We start from the raw sequence: 18,994 nt of genomic DNA, 5'->3' as shown, positions 1-18,994 counted from the left end.
TGCCAACTCTACGCCTCACGGCGTGGAGGATCACACCATGACCCATCTCTCTGAGGCTGCACGACTTATTATCCAGGCAGCCCAGAAGACTTCCACCAAAAGAGCTTACACCTATAAATGGTCGAAATTCAAGTCTTTCACTCACCCCTTGGGCTTTGAGCCTGACTCAGCCCCAGTACATATCGTATTAGATTTCCTAGTTCATCTATCCTCACGGGGTTTTTCCCTCTCCTCAATTAAGTGCTATCTCGCAGCACTCTCCTGGTTTCGGAGGAAATCAGGACTACCGTCCCTGTTTCAAGATCCGTTGATACAGTTGTTTGTTAAAGGTTATAAAAATGTTCACCCCCCAGTTTCCCCTCCACCCCCGGCTTGGAGCCTTGAGCTTGTCTTGTCTCAACTCTCCAAACCTCCCTTTGAGCCCATGGCCTCCTGCGACATCTCCCATCTTTCCTGGAAGACGGCGTTCCTAGTGGCCATTACCTCGGCAAGGAGGGCCAGTGAGCTCGCTGCTCTTCGCTCAGATCCTCCCTTTATTAGGTTTCATGAGGATAAAGTAGTCCTTCGGACTGACATTACCTTCCTTCCCAAAGTTGTCTCCAAGTTTCACATGTCCCAAGACATCACTCTCCCTGCTTTCTTTCCTAACCCTTCCTCTCCCTTGGAAGTTGCACTCCACGCGTTCGACGTCAAAAGAGCCCTCTCCTTCTATATATCCAGGACAGCCTCCTATAGGAAATCTCCTAGACTTTTCCTAAAATACCGGAAAGATGCCTTGGGAGAGCCAGTAACATCTCAAAGACTATCATCATGGATAGTATCCACAATTCGCTTAGCTTATGCTTTGGCGCACAAAGAGCCTCCTTCAACTATCCATGCCCACTCTACGAGGTCACTTTCAACATCTCAAGCCTTTCTCCACGGTGTTCCTGTCCACGACATCTGCAGAGCAGCAACCTGGACGACACCTTCTACCTTTGCCTCTCATTACAAGCTCGACATCCTCGCCAAGAGGGATGCAGCCTTCGGCAGAGCAGTTCTTTTCTCCTGTGTGGCATGACCCACCTCCAGGTTGTTAGCTTTACAGTCACCCATTAGTGCGCATTTCACAGACTACACGAGGAAGAAATATGGGTTGCTTACCTGTAAACGTATTTCTTCCAGTGATAGTCTGTGAAATCCGCACGTCCCGCCCGTCCTCCCCTCTTATGTCATGCCTCTTTTCCTGGCTGCTGTCTGGCGGCAAGGAACTGAAGCGGAACTCCGCCTACTGCCTCTTATACCATTGGGAGGGTGGGCGAGACTCCCGCCTAAAATCTTTCAATCTAGAATGTTCCGAAATCTCTGCGCATGCGCACAGAAACCCCATTAGTGCGGATTTCACAGACTATCACTGGAAGAAATACGTTTACAGGTAAGCAACCCATATTTCTTAGCAATAACCCCCCCCCCCCCGTCCAAAACAAAACAAAACAAAACATGAAAGAGTAACATTTTGCTTTTCTATATAGGTTCCTGGCACTGAGTGTAGGACTATTAATGTGAGTATCTATACTGCTTTTTGATTCCTGTCTGTTGTTAGATTGCCTTTATTTCATTTTTAATAGTAGACAAGATTTAAGGGACAGGTGACTCATTCTGCAAGTCCAAAATTGATTCTTTCTGTGTACTGCCATTTCACTATTTCTCCTTTTCTTTCCAAATCCTATTTCTTTTTGTTTAGGATATCTAAGGGCACATCTACACCATAGAATTAATGCATTTGACACCCATTTTAAGTACCATGGGTCAATGCTATGGAACCATAGGAGCTATAGTTTTTTTTTAATGTCAGGAGCAATGTGAGAAATTGCAAGTTGCTTCTGGTGTGAGCGAATTGGCCATCTGCAAGGACGTTGCCCAGGGGACGCCTGGATGTTTTAATGTTTTACCATCCTTAAGGGAGGCTTCTCTCATGTCTCCACATGGAGTGCTGGAGCTGACACAGGGAGCTCATCTTCGCTCTTCCTGGCTTCAAGCCTCCAACTATGGGTCTTTAGTCCTGCTGGCACAGGGGTTTAACCCATTTCACCACCGGGAGCTCCAGAACTATATTTGACAAGGTGCCAAAGAATCCTGGTGCCTCACCAAATCTCAGTTCCCATGATTCCAAACCATTGAGACATGGCAGTTAAAGTGGCATCAAACTTTATTAATTCCACAGTGTAGATGCACCTTAAGATACAGCATAGCCTGTAATGACAATTTACAGAACAGGTGAGTAAACCTTCGCTTCTGAAGTCCATACCATGATGTATGGGTCCTTTGAAGGCTTCATCTCAGGAAGGGAAGTAGACCCAGAACCCTGCATGGTTTGAACAGCTAATTCGCTCTCATGCTCCAATTCTTAAATAGAGATACACATTCAAAATGTTGGTTGGCATACAGGAGATGGCAGCGGCAGGAATAAAATAGCCATAAGGTGGAGCAAAGCCTCGAGCAAAGACAAAGAATGGTGTCTTCAGGACAGAAAACCACTCCACCCTCCAAGCTTTCTCTCCCAGTGAGATTGCTTTTCTCTATTTTTCTCTCTCACTACGGTTGCAAGAAGACATTTCACTGGTGTATCCCCCTCACCCCACATTCCTGCCTGAGCCTCCTTGTACACAATCTTCTACACCTAATCTTCCTCCCATGAACAAATCCCCAGATGTCAACCCCACAAATATGGAGGAACAACTGTATTATCTTCATTTCTGCAATATTACTGGCTGTCAAGGAAATATTTTCTGTTTTAAGAAAATAATATCAATGTCTTGGTTCCAATTTCAGATTATTACTTACATGATGGTACCTGCAGAAGTGAGTATGGCATATCCTTCTATTTCTACTATTAATTTGTTTATTTCAATGTACATGGCAATTTACCAGTGAAAGAACTCAAGCTTGGAAACCTTAGGTTCCAATACATAGATCACTGTACCCATGTGTCACTTTGCCAGGGCTCTACCTTATTTAGGTAGAGATGAATCAAAACTCCCAGTTTTATCACACAGTTTAATTAAAACAGCACTTACTTGCTGGCTGTTTTAACAGACCAAAATATAAAACACAAAGATAGCACTCAGCTACAGAATAAACAAAAATGGATAGCAAAAATAACTTCGTAGTCAAAAGGGTCCAGTCCAGTGGTCAAACACTGAGAGTTCAATAACAGAGTCCAGGGATCAAGAGTCTATAACATAGTCGAAAGCAGGTCCAAAGGTTCAAGGTTCCAGGATTACAGGAGACAGGTCAGGATACCGAAAACCCAACAGACCTGGGGGGGGGAACCAGCAGCAACCACCAAAATGCAACAAATACTTTTTTTCCCAAAGATCAGTGCCAAGGCTAGCTCCTTATATCCAGAAACACCCAGCTGCAACCCATCTCTTGCATACTTCCACCCTTAATTGTTTTCACCCATGAACTCTTACTTACAGATTACTAAACCCTTTACATTAACCCTTCCATCACCAAGCACCATCAACTGAAGAACATATGACACCATGCTGGCTCTCCTTTCCACAAATTGATACAAAAGAAAAGTATGATAATGCAGTCCCTCCTCTCTTTCTGAGTACAGTGTTCCCTCACTTATCGCGGGTGTTATGTTCCAGGACCACCCGCGATAAGTGAATATCTGCAAAGTAGGGATGCCATATTTATTTTAATATTTATACATTATTTTAGTAGTTATGCACCATTTTAAGTCTTTATAAACCCTCCCCACACACTTATACACTACATAACCCTTTTCCTTTACCTTATAAACAAAATCCGTCAGTCACTTTAGTTGAGCAGCAACTTTTAGACTGTCCACTCCTCTCTCCCCCTCCCCCTTCTCTCTCTCACTCAATCCCTTTGCCTTCTCTTTCCTCTCCTCTTTCCCCATCCCTTCTTCCCCTTTCCCCTTGCACACCACACATCCCACTGGCTCCTCCTCGTGCACCTGGATCCCCATCCCCTCCTCCTCCTCCTCCTCCTCCTCATCCCCCTTCTTCTTCCCAGTTCGCATGTGCCTTCTTCACCTTCCTCTCCTCCTCCTCCTCTTCTTCCTCCTCATCCCCCTCACAGCTCCCCCCCGCGTCCTTGTCAGTGCGGTGGATGTGCTGGGAAACATGGCATCAGAGGCAATGATTTTAACCAACCTCAACCACCAAATACGTATTGGGGTCCTCACAGGTAATGGGTGAGACACAGGGCTCAGGGCTGAGAGGGTGTGTGGACGTTGAGGGGGAGAAGGAAAGGAAGCTGAGGAGAAGAATATTTAAAATATTTTCAATAAATATTTTAAAGTCATATTTATTGAAAAACCGCAAAACAGTGAGTCTGTGAAAAGCAAACCACAAAGTAGCAAGGGAACACTGTATTGCTTAAAGTTTGCTTCTTTTAAAAAGAGTACTAATTATATAGGGGCTGTGGTGGTGCAGCAGATTAACCGCTAAGCTGCTGCACTTGCCGACCAAAAGGTTGGCGGTTCGACTCTGGGGAGTGGGGTGAACTCCCGCTGTTAGCCTCAGCTTCTGCCAACCTTGCAGTTTGAAAACATGCAAATGTGAGCAGATCAATAGATACCGCTTCTGCGGGAAGGTAATGGTGCTCCATGCAGTCATGCTGGCCACATGACCTTGGAGGTGTCTATGGACAACTGTGGCTCTTCAGCTTAGAAATGGAGATGAGCAGTACTCCTCAGAGTTGGACATGACTACACTTAATGTCAAGGGGAAACCTTTTCCTTTATGAAATATATGCATTCTTTTATAGTACATTTAAGGATAACTTCTTTCCTGATCACATTAATCTATTGAGTATTGCCCATAATTTTATTTGGGCATTTCTTTCCTCTATATTGTAAAGAATCTGTGATATTTAGTCACTGTCAGGCTTTTAGGTATTCGCGTGTCTTAAATGGATCCTTGTATGGTAAGCTTAGAACTCTGGGGGAGCATGGTGAATTTGAGTAGGCTCTAAGCTCTCCATAAACTTTGCTTCAGTGATTTTTGCACCATTTTAAGTCCCAGATGGAGCAGAACAGGGTGTGGGTAGTCCAACTGAGGCTGCTTTTCATTCAGTCCTCCACACCTGAAGGCTTCATAAGGGAGGTGATGTAGTAAACCTCCCAGGTTGAATACCATTGTTTTTAACCATAGGTTCATTTTCAGAGTCCAGGTTCTAGTACTCAGTGGGCATTCACCCATTTCTAGAAGCAGGATCACATTAGGTACACAAGAAGGCACATTTAGAAGCTCTCTTATAATTCTTGTCCGCACTCTATCTAGAATAACAGTCATGCCATATGGCAGCATCGAATAGGACTTTAGAGGCTTAAAGATTTTTAGTGCAGAAATCAATAGGTACCACTTTGGCGGGAAGGTACACTATGCAGTCATGCTGGCCACATGACCTTGGAGGTGTCTATGGACAATGCTGGCTCTTTGGCTCAGAAATGGAGATGAGCACTACCCCCCAGAGTTGGACACGACTAGACTTAATGTTAACCGGAACTTTTACCTTTACTAAATATATGCTAAGGATGACTTCTCTCCTGATCACATTCATCTATTGAGTATTGCCCATAATTCTGTTTGGGCATTTCTTTCCTCTGTATTGATAATACTTTACTGAGAATACAAGAACAATAAGTAACAGCACATTTCTGTGTTTCAGGGTGGAGCCCCTCTTGATAATTTTCTGGTGCGTATTACAGAGAATTTTACATGGAAATAATAATGGCATTTACACTTTCTTGAATTTACCATATGAATTAATTTTTTTAAAGATAATTGTGTGCTATTACTTCCGAGGATCTTTCTTCCCAATATGCAGATGCCTATTACTAATACTTTTCACAGTCAATCCTAATTCTATGTTCCTTTTTGTTGTTAATCCTTCATGCCTATATTTTGGGGAGTTCTTCATATGAGCAGAAAAAATAGGATAACAGTGCTGCCTACACAGTGGGTTAAACCCTTGTGTCGGCAGGACTGAAGACCGACAGGCTGTAGGTTCGAATCCAGGGAAAGTGCAGATGAGCTCCCTCTGTCAGCTCCAGCTCTCCGAATGAGGACATGAGAGAAGCCTCCAACAAGGATAGTAAAACATCAAAACATCTGGGCATCTCTAGGCAATGTTCTTGCAGATGGCCAATTCTCTCACACCAGAAGTGACTTGCAGTTTCTCAAGTCGCTTCTGACATGAAAGAAAAAATTCAAGGTAGATTTATTGTCGAAGGCTTTCATGGCTGGAATCACTAGGTTCTTGTGGGTTTTTTCGGGCTATAGAGCCATGTTCTAGAGGCATTTCTCCTGATGTTTCGCCTGCATCTATGGCAAGCATCATCACCTCACTACCTCTGAGGATGCTTGCCATAGATGCAGGCGAAACGTCAGGAGAAATGCCTCTAGAACATGGCTCTATAGCCCAAAAAACCCCCACAAGAATCAAGGTCGATTCTTAGGGAATGTTGCTGTAAATTTAGCTTGAGAATGTCAACCATTTTATATGAAGGAGTCTTTCGCTTCTTATTTAATTGAACATGCAAAAACATGTCCAGGAAACTCACCGATATAAAAAGGAACACATAGTGCAAGTTCTTTCATTGAGTAAGGTAGGATAGCTCTTCACGTGAGTATTTTCTATCCTACATAATCTTTGGGAAAAAATAAATTTATGTTTTTATTTTAGTTATAAACTAGAGCAATGCATGTAAGAGTGACATGGGGCAACATCTGCTTTCCTCTGATCACCAGAGTTGATTTGGCTATGCTTGTTTCCATTTTCTCCTTCACTGCACCAGGTACATTCCTCCCAAAGCAGCATGCTTGATAGAAGAGCACAACCATCCCAGATAGGCAGCCACTATTCAAGGATATACCACTAGAACTCCTAAAAAAACAAGCTCAAAGTCTATTTGTAGGAGAATGTGGGGTCATCAGTAAGCAAACAAATAACCACCCACATGCATAAGATGCCAATTGGATTCTGGATATAATATTCTGGCATGGTTAGCCCTGTGGGCATTAAGGATGCATTTTCCCAACAAAGGTCATTGGTAAACATTTCCTGTCTTTATTTCAGGTACCTATGAAAGATTTAATTGGCAATGCCTTGTCACAGGTAAGTGCGGCTAAGTCCCTTCCTTATTTATTTATTTACGATATTTCTATCCTGCCTTTCTCAAACCCGAAGGTGACTCAAGGTGGCTTTACAACATAGGCAGCAATTCAATGCCTAACAATATACAATTAACAGAATTAAAAATGCATTCAATAAAACATAGAAGAGCAATGCCTTCATGGTTAGTCTCATTGTCCATAGGTCATCGACTGGGTCATTCCAATGTTCACTTTCGTCTAATACTGCATTTGACTGTTGCATTAGATTCCAAAAACTTGTTCAAATAGCCATGTTTTCACTTTTTTCCGGAACATCAAGAGGGAGGGGCTGATCTAATATCCCCGGGGAGGACATTCCTCAATCGAGGGGCCACCACTGAGAAGGCTCTGTCTCTTGTCCCTGCCAGTCGCGCCTGCGAAGAAGGCAGGACCGAGAGCAGGGCCTCCCCGGATGATATTAAACTCTTAGATGATTCATAGGGAGAAATACGTCCAAATAGGTAAGCTGGGCCAGAACCGTTTAACGCTTTATAGGCTAAAGCCTGCACTTTGAATTGTGCCCAGCAGCAAATTGGCAGCCAGTGGATTTGGTGTAAGAAAGGCGTTATATTCTCCTTGAACGTCACTCCGGTGAGCAATCTGGCTGTCGCCCGTTGGACCATTTGAAGCTCCCAGTCTTAAAAGGCAACCCCACATAGAGCATGTTGCAGTAGTCTATATGGGATGTAACCTCCCTCCCTCCTTCCTTCCTTGCTCCCTCCATCCCTTCCTCCCTCCCTCCTTCCCTCCTTCCTTCCTTACTTGCTCCCTCCCTTCCTCCCTCCCTTCCTCCCTCCCTCCCTTCCTTCCTTCCTTCCTTCTTTCTTTCCTCCCTCCAACCGTTCCTCCTTCCTTCTTTCCTTGCTCCCGCCATCGTTCCTCCTTCCCTCCTTCGTTGCTCCCTCCCTCCCTCCATTCCTTCCTTCTTTCCTTCCTTCCTTTCTCCCTCCATTTATAATGTTATGGTTGTGGGTCACCACAATATGAGGAACTGTATTAAGGGGTCGTGACATTAGGAAGGTTGAGAACCACTGGTGTAAATGGATCATTTTAATGTTGCAATGATTATATTTTTAGAGGAAGTGGTTTTCTTCCTTCAAGCTGGAGATCGGATTGCCCATTCTGATGATATTGCATTAACCATTTTCTTTTGCTTTCTCCTAAATAGAAACTTCGAAGGAAGAGAGAGATTTCAGTAAGTATATGCTCATCTTCATAGTTTTCTTCATTTTTGATTTTAATATTCAGGTTGATCCTGTTATTCTGGTATTGGGTGAACAAGATGTGTGCTGGATGTGTTTAAAAGGCATTATGTAGCCCTCTGGCCATGTATAGAGCAGCTGCTTAGTTAGTTCTTTTTCTAGTTTTCAGGGAGAGATGCTTTCTATATGGTGGCATTCTAATTTTGCAATTTCCTCCCAGTAGAAATACAAAAATAAAGGATATATTTTTTAAAAAAATGATTGATTTGCCTGATTTATTTGTTTTGCAGTTTCATTGTTCTTAGGAGCCCCCAGTGGTACAGCGGGTTAAACCACTGACCTGTTGAACTTGCTGACCAAAAGGTCAGCAGTTTGAATCTGGAGAGCGGGGTGAGCTCCCACTGTTAGCCCCAGCTTCTGCAAACCTAGCAGTTCAAAAACATGTAAATGTGAATAGATTAATAGGCACCGCTCCGGTGGGAAGGTAACAGCGCTCCATGCAGTCATGCTGGCCACATGACCTTGGATGTGTCTATGGACAACGCCGGCTCTTCGGCTTAGAAATGGAGATGAGCACCAACCCCCAGAGCCATCCCCTGCCACGCATTGCTGTGGCCCAGTCTGTGTATATGTGTTTTGTGTGTGTATATGTGTGTATATATGGGTGTTTGCATTTATATGTGTGTGGTTTTGCACATGTGTTGTAATGGTTTTTTTTGGCTTTTTAAGTCTCTTTTGCTGTGTTTTCCAGTGCTTTTATGAGTGATGGTCACTCGTTGGCCTGATAGGTGTATTTTGTCCAAATCTGATATCAATTCATCCAGTGGTTTTTTTAAAAATATATAATTTTTATTGAATATTTTCATAATACATATTAATTTAAAATAAAGATTAGTTACAAGATTTAAAGTCCAAGAAAAATAAAGATTCAAAATAGGAGAAGAAGAAAGGAAAAGAGAGTAGAGAATGATAGAGAAAAGGAGAGGGAAAAAGAAAACAGAATAAAAACAAAAACAACTGCAGTTATCTTTTTCTTTAGTCCGACTTCCGGGAAACTTCACGGAGGGCTTCTTCCTTTTCCTTCTTCTATGGATTTTCCTTTTTTTTTCTCTTTCATTTTTTTCTTCCTTTTGGAATTTATGGGGCAATTCTATAATTGTTTGTATCCTACTTTTATTTTAAATATTCATTTATCAATGTCCAATCTGTCTCTTTATCTATTATCCCTTTATATTTTTGTAGTAAAAAACTTAGCCTGTCCATATTTCTTACATCCATAATTTTCCTTTTCCAGTTATCAATTGTGGGTATTTCTTTCTTTTTTTCCCACCATAATCTTGCATAACAAATTCTAGCAGCGGTTGTGGAAAGGAATAAAAGTTTGTCTATATTACTCTCATTTTTTTGGTCTGAAATTCCCAGTAGAAATATTTCGGGTTTAAGTGGTTTTTGAGTTCTGTTAATCCCACAAACGAACATTACATTTTTATTTATATAGATGGATGAAGAGAGAGAGAGAGAGAGAGAGAGAGAAATAAATAAATAAATAAATAGAGAGCACGATGACTATAATTTGATTATTTTTAAGTATTTTCTCATGTTGATTATTATTCTGTAATATATAAATCTAAACGAGAAAGTAACTGCAAAATTCTACATTTCAGGATGATGATGGCAAAGAGGTGAGTATTGTTCCTAACTTTGGATATAGAATCCTTTCATTAGTATCAAGTTGTACATTAGACAGTTAATTTGACTTGCTTCAGTGGTGTCACAAGGCTTGATGTCACCTGTATGGATGGATGGCAGAGAAGGGGAAGCAAAGATACAACTCTGTGTAAATGTGTGGGGGGAGGCTCCGACTGGCATTTGAATATGTGCAAGGAGTGGGAGAAATCCAGCTGAGAGGGAAGAAGCAGAAGGAGCTGTCCATTCAGCACTGCCTGCCTCTCTCTTCTTCCCCATGGTAAGTGTCACCCCATTTTAGAATGTGCAACCCATAACCATCAACACAACTTTAATGATTGGGTTGCTGTGAGTTTCACCCACAACTATGACAGGCATCCTCGGAGGTTGTGAGGTCTGTTGGAAACTACACAAGTGAGGTTTATTTATCTGTGGAATGCCCAGGGTGGGAGAAAGAACTCTTGTCTGCTTGAGACAAGTGTGAATGTTTCAAATGGCTACCTTGATTAGCATTGGATGGCCTTGCAGCTTCAAGGTCTGGCTGATTCCTGCCTGGGGGAATCCTTTGCTGAGTGAGGGTTGTTATCTGACCCTGATTGTTTCATGATTGTTTCAAGTGAGACTCTACTGTGTCTCCTTTAAATAGAGAGTATAGGGGGAAATCTGTTGAACCCTATTCTGTACTCACCACTGAATGGATGTGGTCCCCAAGCGGTACATTTATATTTATTTTATTTTGTATCAAAAGCATTCCATAATTTATGGATTTTAACTAATATTTTAAATACCAATGCTATTTAATTCTGTTTTATTTTATTTTTATTTCATATCATAAGCATTGCATACATTAGCATAAAACTGATAAAAATAGAAGGAGCACAGGCAGCTAAATATCTTTTGACCAAAAACGGGCAACAGCAATGGCATTGTCTGTAGCCTCCAACAATTCTACCTCTGTACATGAGGCAGGGCATAGTGGACAAGCATACAGATTTATTTATTTATTTATTTAAAAGTTTTATATACCGACCTTCTCACCTCTCTTGAGGGACTCAGACCGGTTTCCAACCATAATATCACATACAGTCAATAAAACATCATAATTCATATTACAATAAAACCTTAAAACAGCAATTACATTCAATAACTATAATGGTCAGTCATCACACTAAAATCATTGTTCATCATCCTCCATCCATATCTCAGGGTATTGGCTCACTCGTCGAATACAGATGCGGCGTTGTCTGTTCTGCTCCACAGTCACACAAGGTGTGGGATTCTTTTCGGTGGTGCCATTTTGCCAGGTTGTCTTTCGATCTGCCCACTCCACTTCTGAGTCTGTTCAGGGACTTCCAAGTTGCCCATTCCTGGTTTGCGGTAAATGAAATTGGCTCCTATAGCTTAGAAAAGAGAATATATGGGAAAATCTGGGAGGGTCTCCCAATCTCTGCCAGGTTTTGTGTCAATAAAAAACAGACTTGACGTACTGTTTTGAATTAGTGATTTGTTTGCATTTTTTAAAAAGGGAAGACTAAGAAATAACGGTTCATTCCTGTATCTTTAGGGTCCTGCTGACAGCCCGGTGGATGTGAGTACTGAGCATTTCCAATGAACTGACGTAGAACTGGCTGGTATAGCATGTATTGCAGGAAAAAAAAGATACAAATAAGGCAGGATAAAAAAGTAAAGCACAGCCTATTCTTTCTCATTGATAGATAATTGGGAAATGTTTCTAAGTCAGTGTGTGATCTTTTCTATTTACAATGAACATTTGCTGATTTTGATGGTCACAACTGCTATGTACGAGGGTTGAATGAAAAGTAATGCCTCCACCTTTGTAACTCCTCAACAAATGGCAGTACTGGTATGCAGCAGGTACTGGCTTGTTCCGTAGACTCTCCTCTACAGTTCCATTTTGGCAGGAAGCCTTAGCACTGAATGGTTGTGTTGTTAAAGTGCAAAGTATGGAATCCTGCATAGACGGTCTGTCAATGTGACTTAAGCAAGGTACAGTCATTGAATTCCTGACAGCAGAAAGTGTCACCGCAAAGGAGATTCATCAGAGAATGCAAGCTGTTTATGGTGATTGTGTTGATGTGAGTACTGTGCGTCGTTGGGCGAGTAAGTTTAAAAATGTTGAGGTGGGAACATCTGACTTGCATGACAAATAAAGAGTTGGACATCCTGTGACAGCAACCACCGAGTTTCACAAGCAAAAGTTTGACAAATTGATTCAGGATGACCACTGTATCACTCAGAGAGAAATTTCAAGCATAATCGGCATTTCACAAGAATGTATGGGTCACATTATGGCTTTGCTTGGCTATCAGAAGATCTGTGCACGATGAGCTGTGGAAACAGAATGTCAACTTGTTCCATGACGGCTTCAGAAAACTTGTTCATTGTTGGCAGAAATGTATCCAATTGTCTGGTGATTATGTGGAAAAGTGAATAGTGGTAGTTAAAGAGCGCATTCTAAGGATTATTACTGTGTTTGATTTATTAAAATATTCCCATCCAAACCCAAGTAACAAAGGTGGAGGCGTTACTTCTTATTCAACCCTCGTAATTTTCTGGTGGTGGTACTGCATGCTCAAACATCTTAAAAGGACTATTTCCTTAATGAAGGCTTTGCTTCCATTTTGAACAAACAAAAAAATTGTTCATTTCTATTTTTGCTTTTTTAAGGATGCGGCTGAAGATGCCGAGGTGAGTGTGTACCAGAATCAATTATTATTTCAAAATACAGTATGTAATTGGTTTAAAAGTGTTATTTCCTGTTTAATTGTGCAGCACTTACCTTTGAAAGTAATTGTTATATTCCAGAAATTTTGTTTTTGTGTCGGCCACATGTTGAATCGGTTGAGACTCTGTGAGATATTCATTGAAAAGCTATAGCAAAATGTGCTGCAGGATGTCCCACAAAAACAAAAGAATTGCAGGTTAACAAACTTTTCCCATGTTTTTTAATGATAGAACCAATTAGAAAATAACATTTAGAACCCAGGAACAAAACTTGTGTTACATAGTGTTATTCAGTAGGTAAAAGCCAAAGATGGGGCTGCAGTGGTGCAGTGTGTTAAATCGCTAAGCTGCATAACTTGCTGACTGGAAGATAAGCGGTTTGAATTTGAGGGATGGTGTGAGCTCCCATCGTTAGCCCTAGCTTCTGCCGACCTAGTCGTTTGAAAACATGCAAATGTGAGTAAATCAATAGGTACCACTTTGGCGGGAAGGTAACGGCACTCCATGCAGTCATGCTGGTCACATGACCTAGGAGGTGCCTATGGACAATGCCAGCTCTTTGGCTTAGAAATGGAGAGGAGCACCATTTCCCTCTCTTAATGTCAAGGGGAAACCTTTACCTTTACTTTAAAAGCCAAAGGCTGCTATTGTATGCTATTAAAAAAGGTTATATGTAGAAAAAGCATTTCCTTGAATGAAAAATAAACCACAGCAAGCCTGTCTTACCTGCTTCTCTGATCATTCAAAATATACACTTGTTTCTGTTATAGTGCTAGGAATTTACATCCCTTTCTGCACTTACGTGCACACCTCATATACAATCTGTTGGCACTGCAGCCCGTTGAAAATAATTGTGGCTAGTCCATTAAATTAAGAATAAAGTAAAGATTTGCTTTTAAAAGAAAATAACACATAAACAATTGTATTTCTGATATCTCTCTACAATTGCCCCCCCCCCCCCAAACAAGGCTTTTCAACCCACCTTTTCCAAAAGGACAGGTGGGTTGAAAATCAATGGGACACAAGCAAGCAGTGATTATGTGGTGTGTTTTGATGTGAGCCAAGGACCAAAACAGTAAAAGTTAAAGGTTTTCCCTGATATTAAATGTAGTTGTATCTGACTCTGGAGGATTGTGCTTATTTCCATTTCTAAGACAAAGATCTAGCGTTGTCCATAGACACCTCCAAGGGTTATGTGGCCAGCATGACTGCATCACGCGTATTTAACTTCCCGCAGAAGCGGTACCTATTGATCTGCTCACATTTGCATGTTTTCAAACTGCTAGGTTGGCAGAAGCTGGAGCTAACAACAGGAGCTCATCCTGCTTCCCAGATTTGAACTGCCAACCTTTTGGTCAGCAAGTTCAGCAGCTCAGTGGTTTAACCTGCTGCAGCACCAGGTAACCTCGGGACCAAAATAATCATGAACAAATAAATCATGAACCAATAAATTACTGGATTCTAGATTGTGTGCAACAAAGACACAGATACAGATGTGAAAACTAAATGGTGTATTAAATGGTGAACTTCATTCTGTCCTCATCACTTAATATATGTTGTCCCCAAGTGGTGAATGAAATTGAAGGCTATAGCATAGAATAGAGGATATATGGGGAAATCGGGGAGAATCTCTCAGGCCCCTTCCACATAGCTGAATAAAAGCTTTGAACTGGAATATATGGCAGTGGGGACTCAGATAACCCAGTTCAAAGCAGATATTGTGGTATTTTCTACCTTGACATTCTGGGTTATGTGACTGTGTGGAAGGGCCCTCAATCTCTGTCAGGTTTAATGTAGTAAAAACCAGATTTTACCCACTGTCCATTTTTTTAAAAAAAGAATAAGAAATAACTTTTTGCTCCTATATCTTTAGGATACTGCTGACCCCACAGTGGAAGTGAGTACCAAACCTTTTCAGTGAATTGATGTAGAACTGGCTGGTATTGTATTTAAAGAGACTACTGCAACTTTTCCTTAATGAAGGCTTTGTTTCTATTTCAAACAAAGACAAAAACTAATTGTTCACTTCTGTTTTGTTTTCTAAGGAGGCGGCTGATGATATCACAGCGGTGAGTGTGTACAGAATTGGTTATTATTTCTAATTATTCTGTAGGTTTGGGTTTTTTTTTTCCATGTCAGGAGCTACTTAAGAAACTGTAAGTCGCTTCTGGTGTGAGAGAATTGGCCGTCTGCAAGGACGTTGCCCAGAGGACACCCGGATGTTTGATGTTTTACCATCCTCGTGGGAGGCTTCTCTCATGTTCATGCATGGGGAGCTGGAGCTGACAGAGGGAGCTCAACCTGCTCTCCCCAAATTCGAACCACTGACCTGTGGGTCAGCAGTCCTGCCGGCACAAGGCTTTCACCCTTTCGATAGGTAAAAGGCTGCTATTGTGTATTCTTTTTAAAAGTCATATGTAGGAAGGACATTATTTTGGAGCAATGGTCCCAACCTTTTTTTTGACCAGGGACCACTTGAACAGGGACCTCTTTGACCAGGGACCACTCTCCAGTATTAGTACCAAAAGGGTTACAAATCAGTTTTTGGTCAACTTCAGATTTGGTTTAGTTATTTGGGGGTGCTGTTTGAAAAAAAAACCCTGCATTGGATAGAACACATCAGCTCTAATTTCTCATACAGAATATATGCCATCTAGTAGTCACCATCTGCTCACCCACAAAAACCCATATTTAATAATCTAGAGCTGATGTGGTAGTAGTAATCTTTTGTGGGTGGTCAACCTCTCCCCCTCCAACATCCCCATTACCTCAGCACTATAAGAGGGTTTCGCAAGACCAGTCGCTCTCATTGCCGTGTGGTTTCAAGATGACGGTGTAGCAATGGTGAGGTTGCGGACCAGGCATGTAGCCGGGGGGGGGGGGGTGGGCTTGAGGGGCTTCAGCCCTCCCCCCTCCCGAAATTCTCATGGTGGTTCGCGAAAAGGCCTTACTGGTGCATTATTTAAACTGTTATGTTTATTCATATCATGATCTGATCACCATAATCAATATATCTCATATGCATGGGGGTATTGGGGTAATGATACAAAAGGTTTGCTAAGCTAGACCCTCTTTCACTCAGACTCACCCCCCCAAAACTCACCCCCCCGAAAGACCCCCCTGAAAAAAATTCAGCCCCCCCCCCCCCCCGAAACAAAATCCTGGCTACGGGCCTGCTGCGGACCATATTTTAATTCTTGTGGACCACTGCTTGTCCATGGGCCACAGGTTGGGAACCACTGCTTTGGATAAAAATAAACCAAGGTAGTTGACAGAATATCACTAAGCCTTCATCTGCTCTGTAGAATTAATGCAGTTTGATAGTGCTTTATTTATTTTGATTTATTTCGAACATTTTTACCCCACCCTTCTCAACCCCTGGGGGGACTCAGGCCGGCTTACAATTGGCAATAATTCAATGCCGCATCATAAAATACAGAATAACAAATATAACAATTAAACATGAACATGAATAAATAAAGATTAAAACAGTATACTTACACTCTGATTAGCTATTGCCCGTCTGGTGGCTGTTTAGCTAGCCATCTACTAATGATTACTCCGCTTAACTTATCCAAATCCTCTTCCATGCCAAGGTCAGACATTATCAATTGTCCTTTAACCTGATTGCCTAAAGGCCTAGTCCCACAGCCACGTTTTAACTTTTTTTGTAAAGGTGAGGAGGGATGACAATGACCTAATTTCCCCGGGGAGCAAATTCCACAGGCGGGGAGCCACCACCGAGAAGGCCCTGTCCCTTGTCCCCGCCAAGTGTGTTTGAGACAAAGGCGGGGCCGAGAGCAGGGCCTCCTCAGAAGATCTTAAGCTCTTTAGTTGCCATGGCTGAATGCTATGTAATTACAAAAGTCATCAGCACTCTTGTCAGAGAAAACTGAAAACCTTGTAAAGTCCGACACCCATGATCCTGTAGCATTGAGCCCTAACAGTTAAAGTGGTGTCAAATTGCACTAATTCTACAGTGTAAATGCAGCCTAGGATTATCTTGGGACAATATCCCACTTCACTTTTAAAGCACAGCTCTTCCATTTAAACTGTTATTGCTTCTCCTATGGAACCTGTGCATTTGCAGTTTAGAGAATGCCCTTTAAAATCCTCAGCCAGACAGAGATCTCCTGGGTTTCAGTAAACTACAAACCTTGGAATTCATAGAGGAGGAAACCATGGCAATAAAAGTGGACGAACATCACTTCAATAGTGTAGTGTGATATTGCACTTTGTCATGAAATTCAACATCATTATTTTGTTGATATACCCCCCAAGACCGGCTAATCCTGCTTTGCTTAATGAAGGCGGATAAATTGGTGGTGAAAACTAATATCTAATTTTTTAAATGCCAGTGACTTTAAGTCCCCAGTAAACCATACTTGCACTCCTCAGAGAAGTGGTTCCCAACCTGTGGTCCATGGACCACCAGTGGTCCCCAAGAACTAAAATATAGCCTGTGGCCTCACTCTTACCACACCATTGCAAGGAGAGCAACTGGTCTCGCAAAACCTCTTATAGTGCCGAGGAGATGGGGATGTCAGGAGGGAAGAAACCGACTACCCACCGGAGCCGTTCCATGTGGCGCCTTGGTGTCTTTGTTTTAGGCCTGTTTCAAACAAAGATAAAAAATAATTGTTCATTTCTGTTTTGTTTTCTAAGGATGCGGCTGATGATCCCACAGTGGTGAGTGTGAACAGAATTAGTTATTATTTCTAATTATTCTGTAGGGATTTTTTTCCGTGACAGGAGTGACTTAAGAAACTGTAAGTTGCTTCTGGTGTGAGAGAATTGGCCGTCTGCAAGGATGTTGCCCAGAGGACGGCCGGATGTTTGATGTTTTATCATCCTTGTGGGAGGCTTCTCTCATGTTCATGCATGGGGAGCTGGAGGTGACAGACAGGAGCTCAACCTGCTCTCTCTAGATTCAAACTGCTGATATGTCAGCAGTCCTGCCGGCACAAGGGTTTCACCCATTTGATAGGTAAAAGGCTGCTATTGTGTACTCTTTTTAAAAGTCATATGTAGGAAGGACATTATTTTGGAGCAATGGTCCCAACCTTTATTTGACCAGGGACCACTTGAACAGGGACCACATGACCAGGGACCACATTGACCAGGGACCACTCTCGAATATTAGTACCAAAAAGGGTTACAAATTGGTTTTTGGTCAACTTTAGATTCGGTTTGGTTATTTGGGGTGCTGATTCAGAAAATTGCATTGGATAGCACACATCAACTCTAGTTTCTCATACAGAATATGTGCCATCTAGTAGTCACCATTTGCTCACCCACAAAAAACCATATTTAATAATCTAGAGCTGATGTGGTAGTAGTAATCTTTCATGGGTGGTCAACCTCTCCCCTTCCAACATCCCCGTTGCCTCAACACTATAAGAGGGTTTCACAAGACCAGTCACTTTTGTTGCCGTGTGGTTTCAAGACGACGGTGTAGCAATGGTGAGGCTGCGGACCATATTTTCATTCTTCTGGACCACTGCTTGTCCGTGGCCCACTGGATGGAACCACTGCTTTGGTTGAAAATAAAGCAAGGTAGTTCACAGAAGAGCACTAAGGCTTCATTTGCTTTGTAGAATCAATGCAGTTTGACAATGCTTTTGCTGCCATGGCTGAATGCTGTGGAATTACAGAAGTTGTCAGCACTCTTTGTCAGAGAACACGGAAACCTTGTAAAGTGCAACACCCATGATCCTGTAGCATTGAGCACTAATAGTTAAAGTGGTGGGTTGTTGTAGGTTTTTTTGGGCTATATGGCCATGTTCTAGAGGCATTTTCTCCTGACGTTTCGCCTGCATCTATGGCAAGCATCCTCAGAGGTAGTGAGGTACTGAGGATGCTTGCCATAGATGCAGGCAAACGTCAGGAGAAAATGCCTCTAGAACATGGCCATATAGCCCAAAAAAACCTACAATAACCCAGTGATTCTAGCCACGAAAGCCTTCGACAATACAGTTAAAGTGGCGTCAAATTGCAGTAATTCTATAGTGTAAATGCAGCCTAGGATTATCTTGGGACAATATCCCACTTCACCTTTAAGCACAGCTCTTCCATTTAAACTGTTATTGTTTCTCCTATGGAACCTGTGCATTTGCAGTTTAGGGAATGCCCTTTAAAATCCTCAGCCGGATAGAGATCTCCTGGGTTTCAGTAAACTACAAACCT

General features: G+C 42.1%; 1 long non-coding RNA gene across 1 annotated transcript; it reads right to left on the bottom strand.

The window, feature by feature from the left end:
• Positions 1-10,854: 10,854 nt before the first annotated feature.
• On the bottom strand, positions 10,855-17,414 carry LOC137095715 (uncharacterized). The gene is made up of 3 exons (XR_010908887.1): positions 17,287-17,414; positions 12,864-12,970; positions 10,855-11,463 (listed from the first exon to the last, which is right to left on the bottom strand). It is a non-coding gene; the product is annotated as an uncharacterized lncRNA (long non-coding RNA).
• Between the last annotated feature and the right edge of the window lie 1,580 nt (positions 17,415-18,994).

This window comes from Anolis sagrei, chromosome Y (genome assembly GCF_037176765.1).
Source record: "Anolis sagrei isolate rAnoSag1 chromosome Y, rAnoSag1.mat, whole genome shotgun sequence".
NCBI lineage: Eukaryota > Metazoa > Chordata > Lepidosauria > Squamata > Dactyloidae > Anolis > Anolis sagrei.
Note: the sequence above shows the minus strand (reverse complement) of the source record. Positions and strands in the feature narration are given on the sequence as shown.